The sequence below is a fragment of the Triticum aestivum genome, chromosome 2D, assembly GCF_018294505.1.
Source record: "Triticum aestivum cultivar Chinese Spring chromosome 2D, IWGSC CS RefSeq v2.1, whole genome shotgun sequence".
In the NCBI taxonomy this organism is placed as follows: Eukaryota; Viridiplantae; Streptophyta; class Magnoliopsida; order Poales; family Poaceae; genus Triticum; species Triticum aestivum.
The window spans coordinates 60,189,085-60,203,455 of record NC_057799.1 but is presented as its reverse complement, the minus strand read 5'-3'; positions in this window follow the sequence as shown (position 1 = coordinate 60,203,455).

Genomic DNA, 14,371 nt, shown 5'->3' with positions numbered 1-14,371 from the left:
TGAATGTATAGTAATAAGTGATGCAACAAGTGTACAACCTCTTTCCCGTAGCCGTGTCGACCTCAGCATCATTGGGTTGGTCGCTGAAGTAGTTGAAGCAGAGGTGGCTGTCGGAGGTGTGGAGGAAGATCTGAGGAATCTGTAGACGGCGTCCACGGCACTACTCTGTTGTGATGGATAGTTCTGTCGTTGGAGCAGCTCCGTGAGCCGTAAGACATCAAGGCTGAAGCAGCACAAGACAGACATCGTCGATCTCAACTAGGATTCTAATAGCATCTCCAATAGATGATGTAAAATGGATGTAAAATTAACATCACCAAAAACCACCTGACTACAACAGATGAGGTAAAAACTGTTGACTCTGAACTTAACTATCGAAACTGAAATATACTGTGGAATCTGAATGCTACTGTCAAAACTGAACGCAATGGTAGCAGAGAGGCACTTGACATGTAGTTTAGGGAGGGCCTGCAGTTCATCTTCAACCTGCACCCCCCTGAGCCGCCAGCCACCACCGACCGAACCGCCGGCCCCAGCGCCGCCTCGCCGCCCCGAAACAACTCGCCACTGCCGCCCCGGCCAGCCCTCTAGGCTCCCTGCCCCCCACCCTGAACCCTAAGATAGATAGTGGGGTACCTCTCCGGCGAGCCCCCGTCCCCGCTGCGGGTGGTTCTTCCTTAACTCCGGCGAGCCCCCCCCAACCCCTGAAAATCGACTGACCCAAAAGTCGATTCAGTCGACTGAAGTGTGGCTTAATCAGAGCAGAGCAGCAGCACAAGTGAGGGGGAGAGTAGCAACAGCAGCTGGGCGAGCGAGCGATCGAGCGAGAGCCGGAGCAGCAGCAACAGTGCGAGCGAGCGAGCGAGAGCCGGAGCATCAGCAGCAGATCCGGCTGGTATGGACGCCGCCACCGAAGGGGCCTCACACTGGGGAGAGCCGCCGTGGAGATGTCGCCCGCGGCACTGGCTTCAAGGTAGCCGCTCCATGGGGGTGCGGGATGGAGCACCGTCGGCGTCGGGAGGTCGAGTTAAGGAGACGGTGCGATGCGATGAGTGTACAACCTCTTTGGTGGCGCCGAGTGGGCCTCGGCTTCGTCCGAGGAGTCGGTGAGGATGCCGCGGTTCCGGTGGAGCAGGTTAAGGCAGCGTTGTGGGGATGGAGCAGCCGCGATAGACGAGGCGATCGTCGGAGCAGCTCCTTGGAGGTGGAGGACGGGGCGGCTAAACCGGCGGGACGGCGAGATGGACGACAGATCCTCATCCGGGGAGGTGGACGAGGGACGTCGAGCTGTTGCGGTGGACGACGTCGTCGGGGAAGAGGCTCCGGCTGGGCAGCGGTGACGTGGCGGACGGAGGAGGGTGGGGTTTCGCGGCTGGAGCGGAGAGGTTATGGCGGCCTGGGATTTCGAATGGCGAAAAGGGGGCGATCGGAGGGGGTGAAGCAGGACTTAGGGATGCGCTTGTCCAAAATGTAGGGTGTGTTACAAAAGTACCCCCCGCCGATTTGAACTAGCGGCCCTTTCGGCTCAGGGTTAGAAGGGGGATTTCGTGTGTCGGGATTTGGCAGCTGGAGGGAGTTTTCGCGCGCGTTGTAATTTCGGGATAGCAAGGCGCGGGCTGTGAAGGCGCTAGTTTTGGGAGCACGATATCTGAATTTTCAGGATATAACAAGACGCGGGTTGAATTTTAGGGACAAGCCTGACGTGTAGTAACATTGTACTTGTACGTACCAAATCAATTCGCACTTCCTTCAATCAAAAAGAAAACGAAAAAAATAAAACTATTCACACCACACAAAGAGAGAGTCTTGCCCCGTTTTACTATACAAATGCTATTCAAAGCTACTCCCTCCTTCCATCTATATAGGGCCTAATGCGTTTTTCGATGCTAACTTTGACCAAATATTAGAGCAATGATATATAACATGCAACTTACACAAAGCACACCGTTAAATTCGTCTGTGAAAGGTTCTTTCAATGATATAATTTCACATTGTGCATGTCATGTACTATTAATCTTGTCAATAGTCAAAGGCGGTCTTAAAAATCTCATTACGCCCTATATAGATGGAAGGAGGGAGTATGAATCTATGTTATGTCCGATTAAATTTTTTCGCTTGCTGTATAATGCATGTAACCTACTCATACCAACATTTTAGTGCATTCCAAATGTCTATACTACCGCTGCAATTCGAACTAAATTTGAATTTGTTTCTCTATTTCAATAAGAATCTACAATCATGATTGTTGCCAACTTCAACCATCATAGTTTCCTTGCTATCCGCCAGATATAAATCGGACGGCCTATAATGCAGGATGGCAGGCACACCATCATCGACAACTCTGTTTTTTTATAAGAGTAGAGATAAAATATATTAAATGTAGTATAACATTTCATAACCACACCATGTGTATCACTGTTATATATATTCACACATGCGTCGGTTTGAACACTATGATAAATTCTTCAAATATCCGAATTCGCTTTTTATAATGAAGTATATATGATCTCTGTTCGTCTTTTACACCCACACAACCCTCTTATCTTTGTAGCTAGCGCTAACTTTCTCTTGTGCATGCACACGCCCGCATCCCTCTCACCCTCCCTCAGCATTCTCTAGCTCCATCGCGCAAATTTGTCTTTTCACTTTAGGTCGTTCACCCATGGTGTGTGTAGGCCCCCCAGCTACTTCTTTACGGCACACATCGATCGATATGGCTCTCTAGCTAGGTGTGCCTAGCACAAACACAAGCTTCCCCTCTTCTCTTGTCACCGTCCATGCCTCACTCTCACCACTCTTTTCATCGTTCTCGTACTCGCACACTCCTCCCCCTCGATATAGTATGCCTCTCGTACCACCTCCTACACGCATCCCTCTCTCTCTATCCTTCTCCTCGTGCCTCATTTGCTTCTAACACACACATGCATGTATACCGATCGATCTCCCAACATATACCTAGATCGACTTTAACTACCCCCCCCCATCGATCGACGTACCTCACAAGTTATGTCTCTCCTTTCTCTAACTAAGGGCGATTGATCTTCCTATGTAGTTACGTCTGCTTACCACAGCCACATCGTCCGCCCTCATCATTCGTGCATGCCTCCTTACCCGTCTCTCACACGCACGTGCACAGACAACAAGCAGCCATCTCCTCTCTTATTGATATTGCGGGCGTGCCCTCCATTTGTCTAGCAAGCCTATCCCACCATTTGTTAGAAGCAACTCCACTACCACCCCCTCCAACAATCTAGCTCTGTCTCTCACCCAACCTTATTCCTCTCCTGCACATATGCATGGATGCCGATCGATCTCCCTTAATACATGAGGCAGATCGATCTCCTTAATACATGAGGTAGGCCTCTCTCCTCCTCCACACATATACCAGCCATTGTACCTCTATAGTTAATTGGGCCTCCCTCTTCCCCCACCACACACCAATAGTCAAGCGCTGCAGGTAGGTATCCATGCCACAGAGACAAACTGCACATGCCCCATCTCACATTCCAGTAGGCCAGCCACTCTATATCTTTGACGTGGGCACACACAAATTCGATGGCACTCTTTATCGATCGCGCGCGCGCGCACACACACACATCATCCCTCTCTTCGATTCTACGGACACCTCAAGCCGATGATACCTCCACTCTCTTCTCGTGGATCGCCCCCTCTATATATATGTTATATCCAGGACTATATTTCACACACATTGCATATGTTACATTTTTTGATTGACCCCCCCCCCCCAAAAAAACTCTCAAGAACCCACACACCATATCTCTCTAGGTTTGTATCTCTCTCACACAACCCCACGTAGGTGGTGCACGTATACAAGAAGAGAATAGGTGCACCGTGCACGTACTCACGCTTCGTGCCCAGCCACACCCACGCGGGTACACGGTGGAGCTCAGTTCTTTACGAAATGGCAGCCCACGTGCTAATTTGAACGCCTGTAGCGGTTGTTTACCTAGGGAGGTCGTGTACCACGCGTGCACGAAACAAAGTTCGACTTGACGTGTTGCCGCGTTATTTTTAAATAAAGTTATAGCGCTCAATGGCACATACACAGAATATAAAACGATTTTTATGGAGAAAAAGGTAGTCCGCTCACTATATACAATGGAACCTGCCTGCTTGGTTTGTCGCTCTTCAGAGTATCTCACACAAGGCTGCGGTGGCCTCTCTCTCTCACCGTTGGTCACTGATCCGGCCGCATCCCGTCCACCGTGGGAAAGGGAGTGCGGTGGCCTATCTCTCTCTCACCGTTGGTCACTGATCCGGCCGCATCCCGTCGGCCGGGGGAAAGAGATCACGCCGTTCTCTCTGACCAAGCTCCGGCGCGGCAGGGCCTACGCCACCTGCTCGCAGATTCCGCCCGCCGCCGCTCACCTAGTTACATCCCGACGACCTCCAGGTATCCCCTCCGGCCTTGCTCCACTGTCCGTCTTCCCACGTCGCTGCATGTGGATCTTCCATAGTTCTTTGCCCAAAACATAGCTCGTCCGGCGTACTTTCCATGTTGCATTCTCGTCCTCACACCGTTTTAGACAAACACAACCGTGTTGTTATCTTCCCTTAGGACAAGGAATATGCTTCTTTTTTTCGTCGCATGTGTCATCAACTGTTATTGGCCAGTAATTGTTTCCTTTCTACTCGTTGCTATTGTGACCTTTTGGTGAACTGCACAAATCACTTTTTTCTTAAGAGTGTTTTGTGCACTTGTACTAAAATGTCACACGGGCAACGTCTCTACATTTCAGTGCGACTGCACAAAGGGAGATTGGTTTTGCTCTATCCTCCTCATCCAACTCCGAGCCTAATCTTCTCCAACTAGTTAGTCTTAAGAGAGACTTCAAAGGTGACCGGCTTCTATTTGTGTGTTTATTGTTTCATCAGCAGTCCTCTATTATCGTAATCACACTTAATATCTTTGGAACAGGGACGCTCAGCTCTATTTTAGTGGAACTGCACAAAATGATCGGAATGTTGCATGCTCCAGACAACTACTTTTTTCCCAACCTGCCTTGTTGATTTTGACAGAGCTGGGGGGACGTTGCTGCCAATGAAAGCATGGATCAATTTTAATTTAACACCTTCTCACAACTCTGTCTTCAGTTGTGATGTAATTATTAGCTCTGATCTACTAATAATTGACATGCATTAGCAAGGAAGTTAGTTTTTTATTGTTTCCGAAAGAGCATCGATGGCAAGACACGCGAAACAAAAGCTGAAAGCTCACACCATTGTACAATTTCATGTCGCTCGAAAATTATTTGTATAGTACGTCAATTATGTAAACAAATGATGGAAGCTTGGTAGCATTGCCAGAAGCCTCTTCATCATCCGGGTCCATGTGCCATGCACAAAATTATACTCCTTCGTTCCTAAATATTTGTCTTTTTACAAATTTCAAACGGGCATATTTTAGAGTGTAGATTCACTCATTTTGCTTCGTATGTGTACTCCCTCCGTTCCTAAATATTCTATTCATCTTTCTAGAGATTTCAACAAGTGACTACATACGGAGCAAAATGAGTGCATCTACACTCTAAAATATGTCTATATACATCCGTATGTGCCAGTCCATTTGAAATCTCTAAAAAGACAAATATTGTAGTAGTCACTCGTTGAAATCTCTAGAAAGACAAATACTCCGGAGTATATTTAAGAACCGAGGGGGTAGTGCACAACCGCATGGGAGACTCAGCCAGGTCATTGCGCCGCATTAATAGTGAGTAATGAGCAGTCAAATCATAAGCCCCACCTTTCCCACTGTAAGTTGCTCTGAAGAAGCAACCATCAATACACTCTTCTTTGAATCCGCTCATACTACTCCATCCGTCACTGTTTATACAGCGCACTTCAGAAAAAAGAAAAAAAATCTGTGGGACCAAGGCGACTAGCGATCGGCCTGAAAAATAGCATTGGTAGTTATAGCACAGCGTCTATTACTAGAGGGAATAATGCGTACACACATGAATGCAGTGCTTCCACCCCGGGTACACACATGCATGCACTTACTCCACTCCGTAGTAGTACAGTACATGGAGAGAAAATTGTGGACTTGATTGCGGTTACCACGCCCTAATCAATTGAGCATTAAACCAAACGCGTCTAAAGTCTCTCTGGTGGTGGAAATGCATTGAGAGAAATGCATCATAATGAAGCGCGCCCTTTAAACTGTGACGGAGGGAGGAGTAGTATGAAGGTGCCAAACCAAGTACGCGTATGGCCAGTCGGTCAACGCACCTCCTCTTGGCATATCACTGACATGTGGGACAGGAGTGTGAGCAAACTGATCTCAATTGACGGCAAAGAGCCAACCCGCCGTTCCTTGAGAGAGACGAGGAGTGAGAACACACAGACAGGCTCGCACGGAGGCCAAGATATATTCGAGCATGGTTGGTTGATCGATATCATTCATTACATGTTGGGCTGCCGTTTTCCGCCCTTCTCCGGAATAAATGTGTACTTTATCAGAGATAAAAAAAGAGTACAGACGCTCCACCATGTGGTTCTAGTAGTAGTACTACTCGTACTACTACGCTTGGTTCTTCGGCTCTTTGTGAAGTCGAACAATGATGGTACTCCGCATGTTGGGTACTACAGTGTATGCCTCTGAAAATCTGACACCGAATGGACTGATGCATGTCCACCGAGGGTAGGTTGCATTAGTCAAAAGGCGTAAGCGAGTTTCACCTTGTAGTGCAAGCTTCTCCTCATTCTGCGAGTTGACGGGACACACCAAAAAGTAGTGCTAGTCCATACTCCCTCCTTTCCGGTTAATATGGCCTAATCTTTTTTGCGGGTAAATGAGAGAGCTTTATTCATATATAAGCATTCTTAGGACGATCAGCCAAGAAACTGGTCACTAGGAAGCGAGGTACGCCGCAAAAAAGAAGTAGGAAGCGAGGTGTTTCATCAAGCCAGCTCTCGGCCACATTCAAAGTGCAGCAAGCACGGTTCGCGCGAAGATGCGCCGCACGGTTCGCACGAAGATGCGCCGCAAGGTTTGCTGACCTGTTTACTTTGCGCTTGGTTGTTCGCCTATTCGGGAAGTCGAACAATAATAGCACTAGTAGTATAGTGTATGCTTCTGGCAATCTGACACCGAATTAACTGTTGCACGTCCACCGCCTGAGCGAGGGAGAGCTTGCATTAGTCAAAAGTTTCTCCTTGTCCTGCGAGCCACCGCGTGCAAGCTTCTCCCGTCCTCCAACCTTCTCCTCGTTCGGCAAGTTGACGAGACACAGCAAAGTAATGCTAGTCCATACTGCCTCCTCTCGGATTAATATGGCTTAATTTCAAACGAGATAAATACAGTGTCTGTCACTGTATATTTGTAAAAATATGGTCGGTGGACTTCATAATACGCTCATTGCGCTCAATATATATATTTTCCGGTGTTTATACGGTCACTAGCTCACCCTGACTGAGTATGTGTGTGCATGCACGTGTAGGTTGAGCACTTGAGCGTGACCGTGTGTGTTCCGTCGTGTGCTCGAACATGCATTCATTAGGGCGTCGCGCACTTTTTTGCGTCCATGTGTACGTGTGACTGTTGCATACACGTAGGGGGAGTACGTGTAGGGGCCACTAAGGAGCAGTCAAATCACACAGTAAGTTAGTCGGAAGAAGCAACCATCATTTCACTCTTGAATGACACGTACGCAATATAAAATGGTTGATATGGAGAGAAAAAGAAAACCACTATATATACACTAGCAGGAGCCTAACCTACAAGCCTGCTTGCTTAGGTTGCTCTCTTCACAAGCATAGAACGACGTGCCTGATTTCGCGGCTTGGGGAAGGGAACAATGTTCTGCGTAGACGCGGTCGACATCGGCGAGGGAGAAAACCCACAGTCGGTGCGTCCCAATCGGGGGTCAGCACAGTATTGGCCGATGCCCCGTCCCTACCGCCCTTCTAGCTACAGCTCGACGTCCCAGGTAGTCCATCTTCCTTTTGGAGCCGGCTTGCTCCACTGCCGTAGCTCCATCTCCATGTCGATCTTTCTCTACTTCTACCGGCTTCTACTTGTGATGAGTTTATGTCTCATGAACTAGTGCCAGTACTATTATTCTAATCACACTTCTTCAATATCTTTGCTATCAGGGATGCTCAGGTCGATTTTAGTGGAACTGCACAAAAGCATCGTATGATCCGAGGGTGCCAGCCGTCTTTCCTTCGACAGGTTCTACCTGGCCAGGAAATTAAATCATGTTTAGGGTTTAGGGTTTAAGTCGTAGTGACCCCATCAGTAGTTTTCCTTTCGTACACGCTCTCACAACTTTTTTTCTTTAGTTGTGAAGTAAATATTGGCTATGATCTGTGAATCATTGAGATGCATCAGCATGCGTGTTTGTTTCCCTTTGTATTTGATGGAATGTTGTAACGGGGCAACCTTGGAATAGGAATGAAAATAGAGTGGAAAGTTTCCGTTTTTTTGAAGAAAAAATGGAAACGGAGGGAAACCAACGTTTCATTTCGTTGGATCGCGCCATCGAGCAAAACCAACGTTTAAATCACGTCTGTCGTGTTCGTGTCTCACCCTCCTCCACGGCTCGACCCCACACGGTCGCTCGGCATGCCACTCACCGCAAACCAAGTATACGATAACTTTCCCGCCTGCTTGTCGATGGATCGCGCCATGGAGTACTAGCACTACTGGAAGAGATTGACGAGTTGGGGGAGGACAGCTAGCTGTAGCACAGACTCCCAAGAGCTTTTTACATGCATGTTGTAGCCGGCTATTGCGACCTTTAAACGTGGACCAGCCGCGTGCACCCGGAAGCGGGGCGGGCGACGCTCTCTCGGTCGGCGCGCCGCTTCAATGCCGGCGCCAGTGAGTGGTCGCGTCCGCTCTGGCCGGGCATGAATGCGGCACTGACCGTTTCGGGCGGGAAGCACGCGCTGGTGATGAAGAGGGTTTGGGTTGGTCAGGACCGGCTGTGGCAGCGGTCCGGACGTGCGCAAACAAGAGATGTTGTATGTTAATATTGCTGCGTATATAATTAACAACGTAAATAATGTGCCAGTTGGACAAATATGATTGGAGATGGAGATGGAAATGGAATTTTACGTAAACACAGATATGCATGTCTATGTCTATGTGTGTCTGCGCGACGACTCTCGCGAACTGGAAGCGGGGCGTGTTTTTGATCGAGTTTTCTTTCTTGATACGTTAGGAAAATTGTCCGCCAGTTTTCGTTTCTTTTTTCCAGGAACGCGCGTATTCTATTTAAAACCACTGCTATGGAGAGATTTTTTTACTCCATTATAGCCTCTTGTTTGATAGAGTTTCTCGCGTCTCGCTCTCTCACCCTCTCCATATCAAAACAAGATGACAGTGTCCACTCTATCTTTCTCCTCACCGGTGGTCACGGATCCGGCCGAATCCCGTCCGCTGCGGGAGGTGAGGAGGTGCAGCGTTGACGTTGTCGCCGTCAGCGATGGAGGAAGCCGATGCGCACCGTCCTCTCGGAGCCGGCGCTGGCGCGGACAAAGATCCTCCGCGCCCTTGTTCGCTGCCGTCCTGTGGGCAGATCCCGCCCGCCCGCCTAAACGACATCTCGCCCACCTGAGGTATAACTTCTTGTACTGTTCCAGCTCCCCAGGTCGCTGCGTGCGGGTTTTCTTCTATGCGACTACTCCCCAGCTCCCCATGCATAGTATCTAGGGTTCGTCGGCTGGTCCAACTCACCTACTAGTACTATTATAGAGTAAATGCCACTCGAAAAGTTGTCCTGATTTATGCCTCGGTGGAGGTATACATGTTGTTTCGACAAAAAGTACATGGTGGTTGTGCGGTCATTGTCCATATGGTGGTAGTACTACCACTGGTTAAATGAAGAAATGCTTTTTTTCTCGGGTATCCTGGTTTAGTTCCCATCAAGATAATTATGATGCTTCTGTTTGTTGATGTACTTTTCATTAATTCTTATTGACAATTGAGATGTCGTTGCTAACCCTTTTTTATATTTTTGGAAACAGCGATGCGTGTCTCCTTACCCGGGCATGTCTTCCTCAATTTTAGTGGAACAGCACAAAATTGGATGGCCATTGTTGTTCCACCTCACTGTCCTCTGCCACGTGGTTCTTCCTTCCTCGAGCTTGATTACTGAGAAGAAACAGACCACATTGAGGATTTGTCGAACTTCATAGGTGCCTCACCCAAACTTGATGGCAAATGGATGATGCATCACCACGATGACCTATCGATGCTCATGGTTGCGCCTCATGGTTCCGTCGGCTGGTGAAGCTGATCAATTTTCAATGAAAAACAACATGTCTTCCATCAGTGCTCTTTGCTTCTTACGCACAAAGATGATATCCTTCGTCAGTTCACCTTGGTTGCGTTGGAGACGCAGTCGTCTTTCACGTTGGTGTAATTTTATCACACAATTGGCTATGAACCAAATGTTTCCTCGAAGAAGGATCGACGTTGGTACTAAGAGCATAAGTTTTGTATTGATTTCTAAGTCTTCTCACAACTTTGTCTCCAGCTCCTGTAATTTTATTTGTCCAGCTATTAACTTTGATTTAAAAAATGGTGTGACTGAAAACCCGGATGGACGTAGTAGCCCTCCATTTATTTACTCCGCATATTAGATTTGACTGAAGTCAAACTTTGTAATACTCTCAAACCTTTCCGATAATTGAAATTAAAATTCTTTATTTGTACACACTCTCACACGTTTCCGATAATTTGGAGCATGTGTGGTTGTTCACTTAAGGGAGGGTAGTGTACCACACGTGAAGGACAGGAAGTGCGACCAGGACGTGTGGGTGTGGATCGTTAGTTCATCGGAAGTAGTACTAGTTTTCTTCACTGTACATTAAATAAAGAGTTTCGTTCCATACTTACACAATTTAGAACGATTGTTATGGACAGAATAAGAAAACCACTCCACTATATATTAGTCGTATACACGAGAGTACTATATGGACGCAACTTCATTGACTTAGTGCACCCGCCTTTGGATTTATGACAGGTGGGCCCAAAATGTGGCTGGCTCACCTGTCATACAGCCAAAAGAAGGTGCAGTGAAGGCATCGGAGGTCAGTCCGTACTACAGTAGTATATATATAGGCGGGAGCCTCAGCGCTTGTTCACTAGGTTTTGCACTCTCCACACGCTCGCCGCACTACATATATGTTACACGCTGGAGGCTCAGCGTTCATTTGCTAGGGTTTGCTATATTCATAGTCTCTCACCCTCTCTTCACCAGATCTAAACAAGACTGCATTGGCCTCTTGTCTCTCTCTCCCCCCTCACAGCTGGTGAAGGAGGCGTCCGTATCCCATCGCACCGGGAAGGGGAGGAGGTGCAGCGTTCACTCTATCGCCTTCGGCGAGGGAGGCAATCCACTGCCGGCTGCGCTGTTCTCTTTCACCCAGTGCCTGTGCGGGACGGCCACCGACCCCTTCTTCCTCGCTGCCGTACGTAGTGTGGGCAGATCCGGCCTCCCGCCGCACGCCTTGCCACATCCCGACGACCCTAAGGTATAAGTTTCTTTGAAACCGTCGTTGCTCTAGCTGCATGTGGATCTTTTTCGATCTGTAGTTGAATCTAAGTCTTGGTTCAAAGAGGAAAGAAGGGTGCGGTGGGCTGGAGCAAGAATCTAGGACATGGTTCAATGAGGAAAGGAGGGGCGGAAAGTAGTATAGACTGGCTATCCAGCCACTTTGTAGGTCAAAAGGGAAAAAGGGGGTAACCCAGTACACACATCTATAAGGAACCGATCTCTTTGTTGAAAAGGGAAAGAAACTGGGGGGGTCGGGTAGTTTGTGCAGGACTAGATTTGCTGCCCTCACATAGGAAGAAGGTTCCAAGAGAACAAATATGGGACCAGCGCATATATGTTGCTTGGCTACATACTCTGCATCACCCATTTATACGTGTGGACGCACATGGTGCTGGCATGTCCCATATAGCTGTTTTGCTGTTGTTAATCTAAGAATGCAGTCGGAAAATTGAAGCAATGCCACTGTTGAAAGTAAATGACATTTTTTAACGAATGTTGTTTCAAGAGAATGTCTCTATTAATATGAATCAATGCAACCGTTTTAGAAATGCTACTGTCCTACTTTGTTTACCATCCAAGATAAGTTAGATGCTTCTTTCTGTCACCGTTTGTTTCATCCTCCTTTATCGACAAGTAATTGTTTCCTTTTTTGCCTCTGTTAAAACAGGGCTATCGATTCAACTTGTTGCTATTGCGACATTTTGCTTCGCTACTCGGAACACTTATGTTTTAAGAGTGTTTTGTGCAGTTCAACTTGAATGTCACACCAGTGACTTTGCTTAATTTTGGTGGAACTGCACAAAAGGAGATCGAGATGCGTATTTTACCTTTGTCGGTCTCATGAAAGGTCAGTACAGGCCTTCATCCACATGATTGTGCAGTGTGCTTTGAGATGTTGTGCTACTTGTATTGGTACTGTTTTAAATAAATGTTGAATTGAAGCTATTGTATTGCTGTCTTTTCCCAGTAAGTAGTGAACAAAAATGGGACCAACCCAGACATGATGCTTGTTGCTTTGTTACCACAAACTCTGCATCACCCCCTTTATAAGTAGATGGAAGCACATACTGTTGTTGCACCCACTCTCCCCTGGAACTGTTTATGCTTTTTGTTAATCTAATGCTGCTGGTAAAATTAAGCAATGCCACTCTCAGAATTAATTTACTACTGAATCTTAGTTCAAAACTGCAACACTTGTTAGGAATGGTACTATCCTGCTTTGTAGTTCTTTCTACATGTTTAACCAAGGTATTGTTAAGATAATGTCTCTGTTAAAATGAATCAGTTGCATTGTTTTAGGAATGGTACTTTTCTGCTTTGTCATTCTTTATACATGTTGAAACAAGGCATTGTTAAGATAATGTCTCAGTCAATATGAATGAATCACACTGATGGAGAATTGCTACTCTCCTGCTTTGTTTCCCATTAAGATAAAGTAGATCAGTAGATGCTTTTCTTCTGGGAGTACAAGTCATCAACCGTTATTTCTCAGTAATTGTTTCCCTTATACCTATTGTTGCTTACAGGGATATCAAAATTAAAGCTCGGTTTTATTCCAACTTTGATTTTAGTTGAACTGCACAAAAGGAGCCAATGTGTCCAAGGCAAACTGCTGCATTACTGGGTCCAGTTGGTCGATTTACTTTGCAGAAAGAAGCAGTCACTGTTTGCACTACATTACAGAAGGAATGACCGAGAAGCTTTACAGAGTATTATTAGACACCGGTGACATGACTAGTCTGCAGAGAACATTGGCAATTTAACAACACGTGGAGTGCCCTGGGCAAAAAGTGCCCAAACAAGTACAAAAAGCTACGACGGGACTCCACGATCATAGGCATTACATATTTTGAATGGGAAAAGCTTGTCAAAGTTTAATCATTGATGTTAGCAAGAAGATGTTAGTTTAATATATTGGAATTGGAAAACCTTGTCAAAATTTGCTCATTGATGTTAGCCAGAAGACATGCATTTGATATTTCTGAGTGGGACGCCCTTGCTGTGAGCAGCGTCGAGTGTTTTTACCTATTCCTGTGTTCCGTTTAGAAGTAAATAGTTACTCTGCTGAGATATTCTTGTGTTAAGAGTTTGTTCTGAATATTGTCCATGTAATGCCAGGCCTTGTGTTTGATTGCAAAGTTGAGCTTGGAATGTTGTGGCATGCGGCATCACGAGCTGTTCACCATGCCTCCAGAGAATAATGCTTCGTATTGTTTTGCATGTCGATCTAATGCCAGTGATTTGCTTGTTAAGAAGATCATCCTCTTCTGTTGTTTCCGTGCTTAAGAAGTTCATCGTCTGATGTTTCATTCATAGCCTATACGACAAGTCAGGTAGGTTAGACGTGAAACCATATGATCTTCCGACCAACTCATGATATTAGGCCGTGATTGGATCGTCGTTTTCCAACCAAAACCGCTTGTAAAACTGACGCTTGTAAATTAAAGCAGATGGTCTGGGGCGAAGGCGCTTGGTTGGTCGTTTTCGACTAGTAATATATCGGAAGTACTTCACACACGATAAAAACGCTGAACGACACTCAGACGATTGCTAATCCAGCCGTTAGCTACTGTTTCAGCATTGCCCATGGATGGCTTGATACACACGTCGTGCATGTATCATCTGGTAATGTCGTCCATATAGCAGTGCTCGTAAAATATACACTGGTCTCTCAAATTACACGCGTAACCCGCCGGTTTTACTTACAGACCTCGGGCCCTCGGTTTCATTACGCCTGTATTTTACGCGTTGTTTCCGATGACGAGTAAATTACACTTGTATGTTAATACAGGTTTGAAATAAACCAGAGCTCCCAAGCGCGGCCTTACCATTTCATGCCGTCT